This window comes from Dama dama, chromosome 31 (genome assembly GCF_033118175.1).
Source record: "Dama dama isolate Ldn47 chromosome 31, ASM3311817v1, whole genome shotgun sequence".
NCBI lineage: Eukaryota > Metazoa > Chordata > Mammalia > Artiodactyla > Cervidae > Dama > Dama dama.
Genome location: NC_083711.1, coordinates 13,173,503 through 13,191,715, shown reverse-complemented (window position 1 = coordinate 13,191,715; position 18,213 = coordinate 13,173,503). Strand labels below are relative to the sequence as shown.

At 40.5% G+C, this 18,213-nt stretch overlaps 1 non-coding gene and 1 pseudogene across 1 annotated transcript; both read right to left on the bottom strand.

The window, feature by feature from the left end:
• Positions 1–342: 342 nt before the first annotated feature.
• LOC133050242 (U6 spliceosomal RNA) lies at positions 343–449 on the bottom strand. The gene has a single exon (XR_009691559.1). It is a non-coding gene; the product is annotated as a U6 spliceosomal RNA (small nuclear RNA).
• Positions 450–17,553: 17,104 nt separating this feature from the next.
• Positions 17,554–17,977, bottom strand: LOC133050033 (ubiquitin-conjugating enzyme E2 C-like; annotated as a pseudogene).
• Positions 17,978–18,213: the final 236 nt, after the last annotated feature.

Below are 18,213 nucleotides of genomic sequence, written 5' to 3'. Positions count from 1 at the left end.
TTTCTCCCATTCTGAAGGCTGCCTTTTCACCTTGCTTATAGTTTCCTTTGTTGTGCAAAAGCTTTTAAGTTTCATTAGGTCCCATTTGTTTATTTTTGCTTTTATTTCCAATATTCTGGGAGGTGGGTCATAGAGGATCTTGCTGTGATTTATGTCGGAGAGTGTTTTGCCTATGTTCTCCTCTAGGAGTTTTATAGTTTCTGGTCTTACATTTAGATCTTTAATCCATTTATTTTTGTGTATGGTGTTAGAAAGTGTTCTAGTTTCATTCCTTTACAAGTGGTTGACCAGTTTTCCCAGCACCACTTGTTAAAGAGGTTGTCTTTTTTCCATTGTATATTCAAAAATATGGAGCGTTTCACGAATTTGCGTGTCATCCTTGTGCAGGGGCCATGCTCATCTTCTCTGTATCGTTCCAATTTTAGTATACGTGCTGCCGAAGCGAGCACTATTTTTACTTATTATTTTTTTAACTGAAGTATAATTGCTTTACGATATTATGTTAACTTCTGCTGTTCACCAAAGTGAATCAGCCGTATATACACAGATATCTGCTCCCTGTTGCGTTTCTGACCTCTTCCCCCTAATCCCACCCCCCTGGGTCATCACAGACCACTGGGCTGAGCTCCTTGCGCTACACTGCAGCCTCCCACTAGCTGTGTGTTTTATACACGGCAGTGTATACAAGTCAACGCTCCTCTCCCAGTTTATCCCGCCCTCCCCCCATGTTATTTTTAAAGGATGATAATGATAAAAAGTGGATGTGTAGATCGAGTCACACATGTGTGAAATGTCCGCAGGGCAGAGATGAAATCACCCACAAAGCTGACAGCCTTAACCTTCAGCTTCTTTGAACATCCTTCCAGTTCTTACATTCTATATTTTAATTTACTGGGAATACATTATTTCCTATGGTGGTGGTTTAGTCACTAAGTCATGTCCAACTCTTGTGATCCCATGGACTGTAGCCCGTCAGGCTCCTCTGTCCATGGTATTCTCCAGGCAAGAATACTGGAGTAGGTTGCCATTTCCTTCTCCAATTATTTCCCATGGTTAGAAGCAAATACTCCCTGAAAGAAAAGTGTTTTATATTCAAGTGAGTTTGAAGTTCTAATGTTAAAATCATATCCACTTCCATTTGCTCCCTGAAACTTTGAGCACGTTCCTGAAGAGTCCTCATATTTGCATGTTTCTCAGATTGCTCTGGGGCAGGTTGATAAAAAGCAGCAGCTTTTACAAGCATAGATAACGCCCGTGAGGTGATGGCCTGAGTCACACAAGCTGGAAAACAAAAGTTTTCCCCAAAGAGTTTGTCTTTTAAAACCTTCTCATTCTTTTGGACTAAGAAGTTTAAGACAAGAAATTCTGAGCAGAAGGACTGAGCCAGTGGGAACACAGGAGGAATCACGTTTCATTTCATTAATTGTTTAAAATTTGTTTTTTAATTGGAGAACAATTGGTCCACAATGTTGTGTTGGTTTCTGCTGGAATATATATATATATATATTCCCTCCTCCTTGAGAGGAATATATGTATAGCTTTACATATATACACATATAGCTATACATATAGAGGTATATATGTACAGCTCCACATATACATATATTCCCTCCTCCTCCCGCCGCGCTCCTCTTCCCATCCCACCCCCTAGGTCATCACAGAGCACTGGGCTGAGCTCCCTGTGCTATATGGCAGCTTCCCACAAGCCATCTATTTTACACATGGTCGTGTATATATGCTAATCCCTATCTCCCAATTTGTTCATTTTCTTCATCCCCTGCTGTTTCTATAAGTCCATTTTCTATGTCTCTGTTTGTATCCCTGCCCTGTGAATAGGTTCATTTTTCTAGAAGGAATCAAATTTTTCCACAGCCAAACGAGGAAGAATTTCGTCTGCCATCTGCTACACTGATCTATTTTATCTGTCTCTGGACATGTCTGGGCAGTGGCTGTTCTCTCAAGGTTTGAGCCTTGAAAAGCCAAAGATCGAGAAATAGTTGGAAGAGGTAAAATTATGTATGAAAACAGCTCTCCACCCCACCACCCCCAGCTTCTTAATTGCCTGCTCACTTCTCAAAAATGGAGTAAATGCTGAAGTGGCTGACTTTCCCCATCATTCCAGTAAATAAGGATATGACTCACAAACCCTGCAATCTCCAGAGTGCCATAGAGACTATGGTGATTTGGTTATTTAAAAATAGCTGAGAAAAAGAGCAAGAAATTGACCATGGGTAAGTTGGGGTGTTTTCATTTTTTTTTTTAATTGAAAACAATTTGAAAATTGAACTTGTTATTGTGCCCGGCCCTAAGTATTCTTAGAACATCTGGCCTGTCAACCAAATTTGGGGGTTTTATGATTTCTGGAAATGAACGCGGTGAACACAGCGAACACAGATCTCAGACCCCAGGCAGGAAAAAAAAAAAAACCCAACACTTACCATGGGGTCATTGTGGTCTGTGTGCAAATTTTCCTTTTCTCTATAAAGGAGAGATGAGTGTTGATGGCCTTTGTATACACAGCCCCCGACCCCCAAACAGTTATACAACCATTGCAATGTTATCAATACAGATATGTAAGGTGCTAAAAGAACAATAGTGGTAGGGCTAGCAATAGCTTATGTTAAGCCTACTGAGTAGCATTCATTGATCTGTAGCTTGCTGGCCCAGAAATTGAAAAGGAATCTCGTTATTGTTGGTGCAAAACCCCCCAAAGCAAGACTATCTGAAAATCTAGGTTTGAATTTGAGGTTGAAATTCAGGCAGGGCATCTTCATCTGCCCTAAATCTCAGTCTCACTGGGTATTGTAAGGAACACCCAAAAGGGGCCTCCAGAAGAGAACTTCACCGGTGGACTATTTCCAAACCTGGGGACAGAGGTTTCAGATTTGACTCCTGTGTTCTTTCCTTGTCATATCATGAAAGTGAAATTGTTAGTTGCTCAGTCGTGTTTGACTCTGTGACCCCATGGACTGTAGCCCTCCAGTCTCCTCTGTCCAGGTGGGCTACAATTCCATGGGGAGCATACCAGAGCATACTGGATTCTCCAGGCAAGCATACTGGAGTGGGTTGCCATTCCCTTCTCCAGGGGATCTTTCCGACCCAGGGATTGAACCCAGGTCTCCCACGTGGTAGGCAGATTCTTAACCATCTGAGCCACCAGGGAAGCCCATATCATAAACCCCCTTTAGATGTCTGCAAATACAAACCAAGAGGACCAGAAGCTCCTCCTCCCCAGAGACAGATTAGGAGTAGGGTTGCCAGACAAAATACAAGATGTCCAGTTAAGCTGGATTTCAGAAATCAGATAAACAATAAATAGATTTTTAGTGTAAGTATGTCCCAAACATCAGTGAGTCCACCAGGCTTCTCAGTCCCTGGAATGGAATTGTCCAGGCCAGAACGCTGGAGTGGTGAACCATTCTCTTCTCCAGGCAAGCGTTACCCGGGACAGACTCACACAGAAAATCCTTTTTTGCAGTTCATCTGAAGCTCAATTTTTCATTGGGAATCCTGTATTTTTATTGGATAATACTAGCAATCCTAATTAGGGGGTATGGTGGTGAAGACATTGTAAGTGTAGCTACATAATCTGCCGTCCCCTGCCGCTTGCCCCCAAACTTGTCCTTCACTGCAGCATGTTCAGTGCAAAGAAAGTAGAAAGTGGTATAGAACTTCTGAAAACATGCTCTTGCAACACCAGTGTTTGAAATGTAAAGTATTTATAAGAAACAGAACCAGGAAAAAAAAAAAAACCAAAGCATTGATTCACAGTCATACAAGTTTGAGAAGCACTGAGCTAAATTAAAGAGTTTTTGCAGCTTTAGAATTTCTCCTAGCATTTAATACTAACATGCATTGTGACACCAATAATAGTATTTTCTCACTTTATTTAAAAACCATCACAGCAGGGACTTCCCTGTTGGCCCAGTGGCTAGAACTCTGCACTCCCAATGCAGAGGGCCTGGGTTCAATCCTTGGTCAAGGAAGTAGATCCCACATGCTACAGATAAGAGTTTGCATGCCCCAACTAACCTGCTGCAACCTAATAAATAAATATTTTTAAGAAATTGCAGTGAACAGATAACAGCTTAATATCCTTTGGTTCCACAGTGACCATGAATTTCCACTGAAATGCAGTTTAGATTTGGTTGTTGTAGTTGAGTCTCTAAGTTGTGTCTGACTCTTTGTGACCCCATGGATGGTAGACTGCCAGGGTCCTCTGTCCATGGGATTTTCCAGGCAAGAATGCTGGACTGGGTTGCCATTCCCTCCTCCAGAGGATCTTCCTGAAACAGGGGTAAACCTGGGTCTTCTGTGTTTCCTGTATTGCAGATAGATTATTTACCTGCTGAGCCACCGGGGAAGCCCAATAAAATCTTTAGAGCCTCAATTTTTTTCTGCCATTATTTAGGGATGTCCCTTGTCTTCACAGTCTGAGATAGTGGCAGCTGGAGGAGAAAGGGACAGAAGGGGTGTGGTCTAGGAGAGAGCTGATTATCCTGGGAACTGCCATGGATGCTTCCAGTGACATTCCCGAGATGGCTGATTTTATGTGTCCACTTGACTGGGCCACAGGGTGCCCAGATATTTTGCCAAACATTACCCTGGATAAGTCTGTGAGAGTGCTTTTGCATGAGATTTGCATTTAAATAGGAAGACGGAATAAAGCAGATTGCCCTCCCTAATGTGAGTGGGCCCCTCAGTCAGTTGAAGGCCTGCGTGGAGCACAAAGTCTGACCTTTCTATGAAAAGTCCTGCTGCCTGCCTGCCCTGAGCTGGGACATCAGTTTTTCCTGCTTTTAGAGTAGAAGAGAAATGTTGGCTCTTTCTGAGTCTCAAGCCTGCTGACTTTCAGAAAGGACCTACACCCCTAGCTTTCCTGAGTCATCAGCTTGTACATGACAGATCTTGGGACTTATCAGCCTCCATAATCACATGAGGCAATTTTTTATAATAAAGCTCTCTCTATGCCTCTATTGCTCTGTTTTCTGCAAACTCTTGACTAATATGATGTTATTGCCTGGAACTTACCACTGAAGGAGAGAAGTATATGGGGTGAAACACGTGGGGTGAAAGTAGGATACCCTGCTGCAGGAGGCAAACTCAGACTGTTCAGGGCAATTGTGAGTAAGCAGTGATGTTGGCGTGGTCTTTTTTATTTGCGGAAATGATCAAGAGTGTTGCCAAATCAGCGGGTCAAGTTCTCCATTTATCAAATTGGAAGACAGATGTCCTGCCAGATGAGAATTTTAGGAAGATATTAATCATATCCAGATGCCTTCACTTTTTTTTGTTGTTGTTGTTCTACCAGTTTATTGCTACCAACCCATCTCCCTCCACCCCCATGCATGCATGCTCAGTCTTGTAACCCCATGCACTGCAGCCTGCCAGGCTCCTCTGTCCATGGGCTTTTCCAGGCAAGAATACTGCAGTGGGTTGCCATTTCCTTCTCCACAGATTCCTTCACTTTTAACCTCTATCCAGAACATGTTAGATACAAATACTTCTCTTTTTAAAAAATTTTTTTTCATTTATTTTTATTAGTTGGAGGCTAATTACTTTACAATATTGTAGTGGGTTTTGTCATACATTGACATGAATCAGCCATGGAGTTACACGTATTCCCCATCCCGATCCCCCCTCCCACCTCCCTCTCTACCCGATCCCTCTGGGTCTTCCCAGTGCACCAGGCCCGAGCACTTGTCTCATGCACCCAACCTGGGCTGGTGATCTGTTTCACCATAGATAATATACATGTTTCGATGCTGTTCTCTCGAAATATCCCACCCTCGCCTTCTCCCACAGAGTCCAAGATACAAATACTTCTACAGATGGAAAACTTTGGTGCACATTGGTGTTTATATGAATGTGTGTGTTTATAAAACCTGGAAATATTTATAAGATATTTGTCTGTCTTAATGCTTGAAATGGAAATCAGTGTTAGTTACAGCAAGTAATACACTCACAGATTGTAGGCAGGTTTTTTTCTTCCTTACACCAAGTAAAGTTTGTCAAGAGTGAGGGATGTCAAAGGAAGGTTTTGACAATGGTGCCAAATTATTTTACTGTTTGTAGATTGGGAATTTTCAAGCCATTTCACTGGTGAGGAACCACCATTACACCATAGTGTCATCCAATTATTAGAGGTCTAGTCCTTGATTTTAGAAGTGGTTATTCAAGTTCTTAGGAGCACAGCTAATTAGCTTGCAACTCTTCTCAAGCTCTGCACAAGGATCAGTTGTATGTAGCGCCTGGTGGTTGTTGCTCAAGGTCATCTCTTGCCTCCTGTTCTTTCCATCTGTGGGAAGAATATGGGAGGATGGGATCTCAGTTTGGTTTGCTGTTATTCTTGGATCCTAACATAAGACCATTAGAATAATCAGTAGGTGGAAAGTTGAATAAACATGTAGTTTTAATTAACTGGTTACCAAACTGAAAGAAAAATTTGTTTAGCATCAGGACCAGTTGTATAATTTGCGAGGCCAAGTGCAAAATGAAAATTTGGGGGCTCTTGTTTCAGAAATTGTTAAGAGTCTCAAGATGGTGACTATGGAGCACCAACGTGTAGGGCCCTTCTGGGCATCTGAACAGGTGGCACATCTATGATGCTGGCCCTGACTAGCATTGTATGTTCAGCACTTCAGCGTCCTTTAGTCCTTGAAGTCCCCACCAAACTCTCACTTCATACCCTCATCCCATATCCTTGCCTCTGCTCTTACTTCTGAAATCTTTACTTTTGTATAATATTATGGGACATGCCTGATAAGAAAGCATTAATTGGATTTAACCTAGCTTTTTTTCCCCATTTATTCCTGAATATCAGAGCTCACAGACATTTCCCTATCTTCTGATCCTAACACGATGTGGAACCTTAGGTAGCTTTATCATCATGGATACACAAGTAGTGAACATACACGGTGCTGTTTGTAGGGGATTGAATCCTACCAAATAAACTAAGACTATTCTTCAAAGGCCCTTGATATTTAATATGGAAAAATGGCCTATAAGAATCAAATCATTCACATGTAATGAAGAGTGAGTTAATTACCTGGGGAGATGCAACATACCTGGATCATGAAAAATTTATGAGGCAAATTAGAGGCAGGTATTATAATCAAAGTAGCTTCTGATTGTCTTATTTCCTATGCTACTGTGTTAGGGCTCTCCAGAGAAACGGTGTATATACTCATGCAATTATGAAGGCAGGAAATTACAATATCTTCATGGTATATCTGTAAACTGTAGACTGGGAGAGTTGATAGTGTATATTCCAGTCTGAGTCTGAAGGTCTGAGAACCAGGACAGCCAGTGGTGTTGTTACTGTCCAAGGCCAGCACATTTGAGACCTAGGAGGAGCTGCTGTCCTAATGTGATAACTTTCAGGCAGGAAGAATCTCTTACTTGGGTGGAGAGTCAGCCTTTTTGTTCTGTTCATGCTTTCAGCTGATTGAGTATGGCCCACCAACTTAGGGAGAGCAATCTGCTTTACTAAGTCTACGAGTTTACTTATTACCCTTTAAAAAAGTAATTTTACTTGTTTACTTATTATTTTTGACTGTGCTGGATCTTCGTTGCTGTGTGGGCTTTTCTCTAGTTGTGGTGAGCAGCAAATACTCTCTGGTTGCCGGACATGGGCTTCTCATTGCTTGGGCTTCTTGTTGCCACGGCTCCTCTTGTTGTGGAGCATGGGCTCTAGGGTGCATGTGCTTCAGTACTTATAACCCATGAGCTCTGTAGTTGCAGCTCCTGGTCTCCAGAGCACAGGCTCAGTAGCTGTGGAGCACGGGCTTAGTTACTCTACAGCACAAGAGAGCTTCTTGGATCAGGGATTGAATCCATGTCTCCTGCATTGGCAGGCAGATTCTTTACCACTGAGCCACCAGGGAAGCCCTGTCAGTTTAAATGTTACTACCCTCACCCCCAAACACCCCCAACAGATGCACCCAGAATAATGATTCACCAACTATCAGGGCTTCCTGTGACTCAGTCAAGTTGGCACAAGAAGTTAACCATCACAAATACCCTGTCATCACAAGCTCTATATTCAAATTCCTAGCTTCACACTTAGTACAGAGAGCTGGCTACTGTTTATCATATTTATTCAATTCTACCACTTGCCACAACTGGAGATTTAATTAGAACAAGGTCAATGAGAAAATTAGAAAAAGGTAAATTCTTGCATCAACAGTTTACTGAATGCTTGCTTTGTGCTGCAAGCTTGGGCTGTGGAAATGACTAAGAATGGTTGGTTAGTCCAAATAGGAATTGTGGAGAAGCAGTTTTATTTATAAGGGTTTCACTTGAGAACTTCCTCCTTTACTTTTTATCCCTCTTACCAGGGATGTGATTTTCTTTTCCCCTGTGATTGCACTTTTAAAGGTTGGAACCCTACAGTTGTCTTGCCACTACTGTGTGGAGTATGGTTAGGTTATGTAGGAAGGAGAGAATGAGGAGTGAGTGGAATCACCCAAAGAGGACTAGAAAGTAGCGATGGCTAGAGGCATCAGTCTCCGGGGGGTAACAAGAATTGGAAGGAGTAAGCAGAGGGAAAAATAAGAAGATCTTTGATGGAGCAGAGAGTGAGGCTGACAGAAGGAAGGTCAGGAATCCAAGACAGGTGGTCACTTTTGGTTCTATGTTGTTTCTTTCTTTTTTTTTCAAATGTATTAACATTTTTAAAATTTAATTTTAATTGGAGGATAATTGCTTCCTGATGCGGTGTTGGTTTCTACTTTACAACAACGTGAATCAGCTATATGTATACATATATCCCCTCCCTATTGAGCCTCCCTCCCACCCCGTCTCATCCCACCCTCTAGGTCATCACAGATTGGTTCTACCTTCTTTTTTTTTAAATTATTTTTTAATTGGAATATAATTGCTTTACTTTGTGTTGATTTCTGCTGTACAACATCATGAATCAGCCATGTGTGTACATATATCTGCTCTCGTGTGAGCCTCCCTACCACCTCCCCCATTCCACCTGTCTAGGTCATCACAGAGCACAGAGCTGAACAACCTGTGGATACAACAGCCGCAGATGCTTAGACTACAAGGAGAAAAGAAACGAGAAGAGAGGCGATGAGGTGAGAGAGAAGGAAGAGCTGTCATCATTGAATTCTTTGAGAGAAGCTGTCAAGAGGTTTGAGGCCTCAAGATACAGTGGCATCCATGAGTCAGAGAAGGCTTGAACTAAGAGGAAGGTTTGATTAATTAATTAGACATTACTGCCATATTCATTGTTACTTTAAATTTTTGTTCATGGTGCTGTCTCTGCCTGGGGAGCCTTCTCTCTCTGCTATTCCCTGCTGAACTCTTATTAATGATTAGGTCTCCACCTCACTGATACAATATTTCTGCTCAAATGTCCCCTTGGATCCCTGGAGACTGGGTTTGGTGCCATCCTTTGCCTTCTTATCTTATCCTCTCTTAAAACTTATCATACTGATAGAAATAGCATCCTGAACTGCCCGTTTTTCTGAATGAGCTGGGAGCTCCTTGAGGACAGTAGCTGTGTCTCATTGCAAGTTGTATCTCCAGAATGTTTTTTAGGGCTTGGCACCTGGTGGGTATTTAATAGAGTTTTGATAGCTGGAGGAAGGAATGAAAGGTTGAATGAAGACTCTACCCCTGCTCTCTCACTGGCATTTAAGACACTGTTTGGTGTGAAGCATCAAGAAAGGTGAGGTAGAAGTGGTGGTGAAACAGAGGAATTGGACACCATTCCTGGCCTTTGAGAGCCTGCAGCCTGGATAACACCTGTGACTCATGGTGTAAAACAAGTTACATAATATGGTACGACAGAGCAAGAGAGGAGATTAGAGGTGCTCAGTTTACTAAATAAATATAGAGAATGCCCATTTAAATTTGAATTCAAGATAACCAGTAATATGTATAAGTCTCATGAAACATTTGGGACATACTATATTGTTGGGCTTCCCTGGTGGCTCAGTGGGAAAGAATCCACCTGCCAATAATGCAGGAGACGTGGGTTCCATTCCTGGGTTGGGAAGATCCCCTGGAGGAGGGAGAGATGGCAACCCACTCCAGTATTCCTGCCTGAAAAATTTCATGGGCAGAGGAACCTGGAGGACTATGGTCCACGGGGTTGCAGAGAGTCAGACAGGACTTAGCAACACCATTAAAAGTTGTTGTTGATTAACATTAAGATTTGACTGGACCTCATGTATTTTATCCACTTTATGAGAAAGGAATGTAGCCTATAAGGGATTATTTTTATATTTTTATGGGGGGAATGCAAGGGAGTATATTTGAGAAAGAGAGATAATCCAGGAAAGATTTTCTAGAAAAGATACCAACTGAGTTGAATTGCCAAAGATGTGAGCCAAAATGTGGAGGAATGAGTTCCCACAGAGACATCTCAGGGGAAAAGACAGGGGCTGTTCAGAACAGGCTGGAGTCTGGTTTCACCAGTGTGAGGAGTGTGAGAAACCCAGCTAGATGGTTGAGGAGGGTTGGGTGACTCCACATGAGTCAAAGTCTCACTCCTCTGAGCACTCCCGCCCCCTTCATCTTGGCCAAAGATTGTGTAGAGACAGGATGGGGCCTCGGTGAAAGTTTCAACCTCACCTAGATGAGCAGGGTTGGGCATTTGTCTCTCTTTGTAAAAAATGAAGAAGAAACACCAGTAGCATTTTGCAAGGGTCATGAATTGCTCAACCATTTGCAGTTTTTTCAAACACTGGTGTCAAAACAGCATTTCTAGTGAGGAAGAAGTGAACACTAATAATGACTTATCAAAAGAAGAAGAATGACGTGGGAAATACTAACAATACTAACAACTTTAATGGCATTTGTAATGTTAGTTTTTTCCAATTTTTTTATTAAAACATTTATTTGTAACAACATTATATAGTAAATATAGTAATATGCTATATGGCAAATATATAATGAAACAGACAAAAATAGCTTATTCCTGATGTTGGAAAGAGGTGGAAATACAATACTTCTATAATCTCTGGGAATTTTGGTTTTGGCCCTACCCTGAGACATGCAGAATTCCCCTGACCAGGGATTGAACTCATGCCCCCTGCATTGGAAGTATAGAGTCTTAACTGCAGGACCACCAAAGAAGTCTTATTTTTATAATCTTATTGAGCACTTACTATGTTCCAGGTAACAACATATGTAATTTCCCTTAATCTTGACAATAATACTATAATACTATTGTATATATAAGTTCATGGGCTTCTCAGCGGGCTCAGTGGTAAAGAATCCACCTGCTGATGCAGGAGATGTAAGAGGGGTGGGTTCAATCCCTGGGTCAGGAAGATCCCCTGGAGGAGGAAGTGGCAACCCATTTCAGTACTCTTACCTGGAAAATCCCATGGACAGAGTAGCCTGGTGGGCCATAGTCCACAGGGTCTCTATGGTCAAGAGTTGGACATGGCTGAATGAGCACACATGCATACCTCTATAAGTGCATACAATACTATAACAAGTTGTCATGCAAATATTGCTAGGGTTCATAAGGTTAATTTGCTTATCCACGATCATTCAACTAGCTATTAATTATTTTAGAATTCAATCTGATTTGAATCCAGCATCTACATTGTTTTCATTATATCACACTTAGAGTGTTAACCACCCAGTCATGTCCAACTCTTTGATGGGAGTTGTAGCCCACCAGGCTCATCTATCCATGGAATTCTTCATGCATGGTTACTGGAGTGGGTAGCCATTCTCTTCTCCAGGAAATGTTCCCCATCCAGGAATCAGACCCAGGCATCCCACATTTCAGGCAGATTCCTTACCATCTGAGTCACCAGGGAAGCCCTCTATCACTCTTAGAGACTCATATATAAACAATTACTGAACACTTGTGGCATAATCAGTGTGGGAACAGAAAGGAGAGAGCATCTAATTCTGTCTTGTAGACATCAAGGGTCATTTTGCAGGGGAAGTGATGCTTGAGTAGTGATGGACAGAATTATTTCACCTCCTAATAAGATTAATAACAGGAAATGTATGAAGAATACTCACAAGTTAAAAAAGCATTAATAATTTTAAAAACAGATATGGAAGTTCACTCTAAAAACCTCTCATTATGTTTCTGTAATCTTCTATTAAGTGCACCACACTGATGACACACACTTAAATTCTCATACTTGTTCCCTTTTTCTGTGAAACACCCACTAGTATCATTAGTCATAGTCATTAAATGGTCATTATTTATAATCTTCAGCTACTTTTATGATTATAGTTTGGTACCAATTTTGTTAGAAACACTATACTTTCACATAGAAATGTTTTAAATGTCTTTACAATTCTACAACCTACATGAATAGTTATATAGTTGAATTGACTAAATTATTTCAATTATATAAAATTTTACTTACATAACTGGAATTATATTATAGTTGTAAAATATTCAATTCTGTAATTATGTAGGATTGAAATAAGTAAAAAGAAAGATCTGGTATTTTAGCAACCTATTCCCTGGAGAATGTCTGAACAGTCTTATTCTTATATTAAAAAAAAATACAACTGTAGTAATAAAACTTGAAAACAAAATGCTTTTCAATTTTGTTTTTATCTCAAGACATTAATTAAATTTTCATTTAAAGTATCAGAATGTTGGTCTTGAATATACTCTTGGGAGATGGGCTAATATTACTGTTTCAACTTAAATCTGGGTTCCACATCCTCTCTCCAGGAAGTCCTTTCAACAAATCTTAACTCATTTTGGTTAAACTTTTTGTATGTTGCCTTAGAAGCTTTGCAAATTTTTTTGGGGGGGTGTAGAAGAAGCTATTCAAAAATGCCCAGAGCACTGCTCTCTACTTCGTGAACTTACACAGCCATATTTGACAGACAGATCTTCTAATAATAACTGTTCAGAAACCATAATAAGAAGACAGCTCTGGCCTTGGCTAGAAAATTTGCAAGGAAGATAACTTGTTTGGATGTGTCCTCAGGAAGTCATATAAATTTGAAGTTTATACTTATTAAAGGATACATTTTCAATGATGATAAAGTTATGACTTTCCTAAAATATAAAATGAACATGTATCAAATATTTTAACTCAGGAATTAACGAGAGACCAATAGATTCTTCAACCAGTTCAAAAGCGAAGTACACATTTATAGTTGGATAAAAAATGTGAAGTGAATTTATAAATAGATGCAAAACTGGTAAAACTGGTTAATACTCACAGGAGTGCAGTTTGCATTTTTAGGGACAGGAATTATTTGCATTGCAATCACTTTTCTCTAAGTTAACTTCTGTATCTAGAAAGATCTGAAATAGCCCAGTTAGTGGAAAACAAAGGCACAGATAACCCAGATGGATGAGCTGGACAGGACACTTAGTAAATTTCAAAATGTTTAACACTTTTTTTCTCATGTATTTTTTTCTTTAAAAAGTGCTTTTGGTGCATCTGACATCTTTGTATTTATAAATAATTCAAGATTCAGAAATAGCTAGTGAATAAAGTTAATTAATGGGGATTCAAGATTCACATAGGACTTCTCAGGTGGCTCAGACAGTAAAGAATCTGCCTGCAATGTGGGAGACCTGGGTTCCATCCCTGGGTTGGAAAGATTCTCCTGAAAGAGGGCATGGCTACCTGGTCCAGTGTTGTTGCCTGGAGAATCCCCACGGACAGTGGAGCCTGGAGGGCTACAGTCCATGGGGTCACAAAGAGTCACACACGACGGAGCGACTAAGCAGCAGCAACAAAGGTTCACGCAGCATTTGGCTCTGAAATTCGTTTCGGATAATAAAGCGAAAATAAGTATTCTTCTGAAGATCCGGTATCAGCTAGTGATACTTTCAAATGCAAGCTGAAATATCATTCTAGTTTCTGTACATGGTTCATGAGTTTCAGCATAAGCACGATGCATGATTTGGATCAGTTACCTGGCCCCCGCAGGCCCTCTGCCACTCACAGATCCACCTCTATAATAGTAACCAGTGAATAAGAACAATAAAGGTAAAGCTATGACAGCCAAGTCTTACTGAAACATGTACCAGCACTGTGTTTTATTTCTAATTTTCTTAAGCTGTTTTACCTATAACTTTTAAAATTTAATTTTTATAACACCACATTCAGTAGGTAAAATTATACTTGTTTTATGGAATAGCAATTCATGCCTTCCTTACTCTGTCTTTCTTTTTAGTAAAGAAGAAAAAAATTTCAGCAAACACGTTTCATCGAATGATCTGAATTATTTTATTTCAAAGGCAGTACAGCTCAGCAAACCAAACAGCAGTCCTTTTCTGGCTCTGGCTTCAACAACTTGGCTTCTTCCTCCTCAGTTTTAAGCAATGGATAGCACTGTATAATAGCTGATGTTTAATATCTGTGCAGTGCTTTGAGAAATCTCTCAAGGTATGAAAACCTCAATTATTCCTCTTTTTATGAGTGGAGAATCCTAGAAAGGATGTGAGTGCTTTACCTTAACAGACAGATTTCAGGTCTGGAACCGCGGACTTTGAGCCATCCCGAGAGAAAACATTTGAATGAGTAATGCAATGAAATTACAAAACAAGCATTGTTTGGGGAACTGAGATACTATCTGGACCGCCCACATTGGAAAGGTAATTTATGTTCACACTTATCTTCTTCTTTGCATTCCTTCCTCTTCTTTTTTCTTTGTCTCTTTTCTCTTTACAGGCTTTGCGTGACTCAAGAGTCACTTAGTACTTGACTACACACACAAAAAGAAATATGCTGAATTTGCCTTTCTCTTTTGCATACACTGAGGAATTAATTTTAGTATATGTCACCTCTATTTTACAGGTCACTCACGTTGTCTTAAACTCTATCTTGCCCTTCATTTCAATTTCCCTGCTTTGCATTGTGGTACAAGGAAAGCAAAAAGGGCTTCCCTGGTGGCTCAGATGGTATAGAATCTGCCTGCAACATGGGAGACCTGGGTTCGATCCCTGGGTTGGGAGGATCCCCTGGAGGAGGGCATGGCAACCGACTCCAGTATTCTTGCCTGGAGAAGCCCCACAAAAAGTTGGACACAGCTGAGTAACTAGCACACATAGGAAGAGCACCCTCTAAATAAAGATGACTTCCCCCAGGACGGACTGGACTTTCTCCACCCTATCGATGGAAAGGGTTAGAATGAGGAAGTAGCTTGAGTCATTACTATTGACACACCCTCAGGAAAACCCCTGTTCCATCTTCCTCATGTTGCTCTCTCTGGCCAAGGTCCCAGGTTACAGGTTTCAGGACACATAATCAGGAGTTTTGTCTAAAAATGCAACATCAGTTTGCTTATAAACAGAAGGAAGGACAGACATTAAAAAAAAAAAAAACAGAAACTTTGGTCGAAGAACAGAAGAATGGATTTGATCTAAACATTTACTAAATTGATTATTTCCATGTGGGAGTGTAGTTTCCCTCTAAGGTTGTCAGGAGGACTCCTGGATTGGCTCACTTATGCACATCCTGTGGCCAAGTGGCTGAAGTACGTGCAGTATTGTTTTTGTGGGGAAGACAGTTTGTTTAACAGGGACATATTCAGCAAAATAAAAAGGTAACCTATGAAATAGGCTAGAATATGCAGAAACCATATATCTGATAAGGGGTCAATATCCAAAATATGTAAGAAACTCGTACAACTCAATAGCAAAAAAAAAAAAAAAAGAAAAAAGAAAAATTCTGATTAAAAAAAATGGGCAAAGGAATCAAATAGATATTTTTCCAAAGAAGATAAACAAATGGCCATCAGGTACATGAAAAGATGCTCAACATCACGAATCATCAAGGAAATACAACTCAAAACCACCATGGTATCACTTCACACATGTTAGAATGGCTGGTATCAAAAGACATGACAGAAAAATGTTAGTAAGGATGTGGAGAAAAGGGGACCCCTGTGCCCTGCCGGGGGGAGTGTAAACTGGTGCAGTTACTATGGAAACAGGATGGCAGTTCCTCAAAACTAAAAATAGATCCGTCTTATGACCCATCTATCCCACTTCTCATAATATAGTCAAAGGAAATGAAATCAGGATCTTGAAGACATATCTACACTCCCATGGTCACTGTAGCATTATTCACAACAGCCAAGGTAAGGAAACAAGCGTTTGTCTACTGATGAGTGGACAAAGAAGCTATAAATACCATATATTTCCTTTGTATATAGTATTCTTTAGCCAGAGAAGGCAGGAAATGTCGCCATCTGTGACAACATGGATGGGCCTTGAAATACTGTATTATCTCCCTTAAATGTGGAATCTAAAAAAAAATCAAACTCATGGAATCAGGGAATGGCGGTTATCAGGGGTAGTGGGTAGAGAAAATGAGAAGATATTGGTCAAAGACTATAAACTTTCAGTTGTGAGAAGAATAAGTTCTGGGGAATCTAACATATGGCATGGTGATTACAGTTAAGAGTATCATATTACTAAGGGCTCCCCTTGTGACCTAGCAGTAAGAAATCCAACTTCTATACAGCATCCACAGGTTCAATCCTTGGGTCAGGAAGATCTCTTAGAGGAGGAAATGGCAACCCACTCCAATATTCTTAGCTGAAAACTCCCATGGACAGAGGAGCCTGGTGGGCTTCAGTCCACTGGGTCACAAAGAGTCAGACGTGACTTAGGAACTAAACAACAACAACATATTATATGCTTGTAAGTTGTTAAGAGACTGCATCTTAAATGTTCTCATCATAAAAAAGAAATGGTGATAACGTGAGGTAATGGAGTTGTTAACTGACCCTGCTGTGGTGATCTTTTTATAATACAGAAGTGGTGTCAAATCAAGACATTGTACAGCTTGAATTTGATCAATCCTGTATGTTAATTATATATCAATAAAGTTGAAAGAAATGAGGTATACAATTCAGTAATTTTCAGTAAATACACAGAGCTGTGCAAATATCACCACTATTTAATTTCAGAAGGTTTTTATTACTCCCTCCCAAAACATTGTACTCATTAACAATCATTCCTCCTTTTTCAACCCCTAGCAACCATTAATCTTCTTTCTGTTACTATGGATTTGCCTATTGTGGACTTTTTATATAAATGTGGTCATACAATCTGTAGCCTTTTGAATTTTTTTTTTCACTTACAAAAATAAGTTTTAAGTTTTGTTCATGTTGTTGCACGTGTCAGTACTTCATGCTGAATAATAATCCATTACATAGATTTACCGAATTTTATCTATTTAGTAGCTGACGGACATTTGAGTTGTTTTCACTTTTTAGCTATTATGAAATGTTGTTGTGGATATTAATTTATAAATCTGAGGGGAGCATATGTTTTCAATTCTCTTGGGTAGGAGTAGAAACTGATGTATACCTAGGAATTTCTGGGTCAATTTTATGCTTAACTCTGAGGAACTGCTTTCCAATGTGGCTGCATCAGTTTGCATTCTTGCCAGCAATGTCTGGGAGTTTCAACTTTTTCACATCCTTCCCAATAGTTCTTTTAAAAAAAAAACAAAAATAAAATGAAAATGCCACTGCAGAGAAAAATACAGAGACCTGTACAGAAATCGAGGAAAGGGCAGAGCACCTAAGGAAAAACAATAAAAAGACCACACAAGGAGAGCTGGACATCCCAGATCAGGGCTCTTGGCTGGAGATGTGCTTTGAGTGGGTTTTTTGCAGGTTCTTCTTAAGGGCTGTGGGTGTTTTGCCCAAGCTCAGCAGCATATGTGTTCAAAGGGCTGTGATGTTGGGCTCTGAGCAGGCTCAAGCTGGGCAGCAGAGTGCTTCTGATGTCATACTGGGCAGGTCACTCGCCTTTCTGAATGTCCAGGCAGCTGTTACCCTGGACGCCCACAGTGGGGCGGCGGGAGGGTGTGAGCAGCTTCACCATGAGTGTTCTGTAAGTGTAGCCACTGGGGAACTCCAGGGACAGCTCATACCTCAGGTCTTCATATACCTCAGTGCCAACTGTTCCGTGAACGGTCTCTACCCATTTAAAAAGGTTGTCCAATTCAAGGAAAGCAGAAATTCCTTTATCGCCAGACATCGTGAAGGTCATCAGCTCCTGGAAAATTCTTAAAGAGATGAGAGTACCAGATGACCTTACCTGTCTCCTGAGAAACCTGTATGTGGACATGGAGAAATGGACTGGTTCACAATCGGGAAAGGAGTATGACAAGGCTGTATCTTGTCACTTTCTCAGTTAACTTTTGTGCAGAGTACATCATGCAAAATGCCGGGCTGAATGAATCATAAGCTGGAATCAAGACTACTGGAAGAAATATTAACAACCTC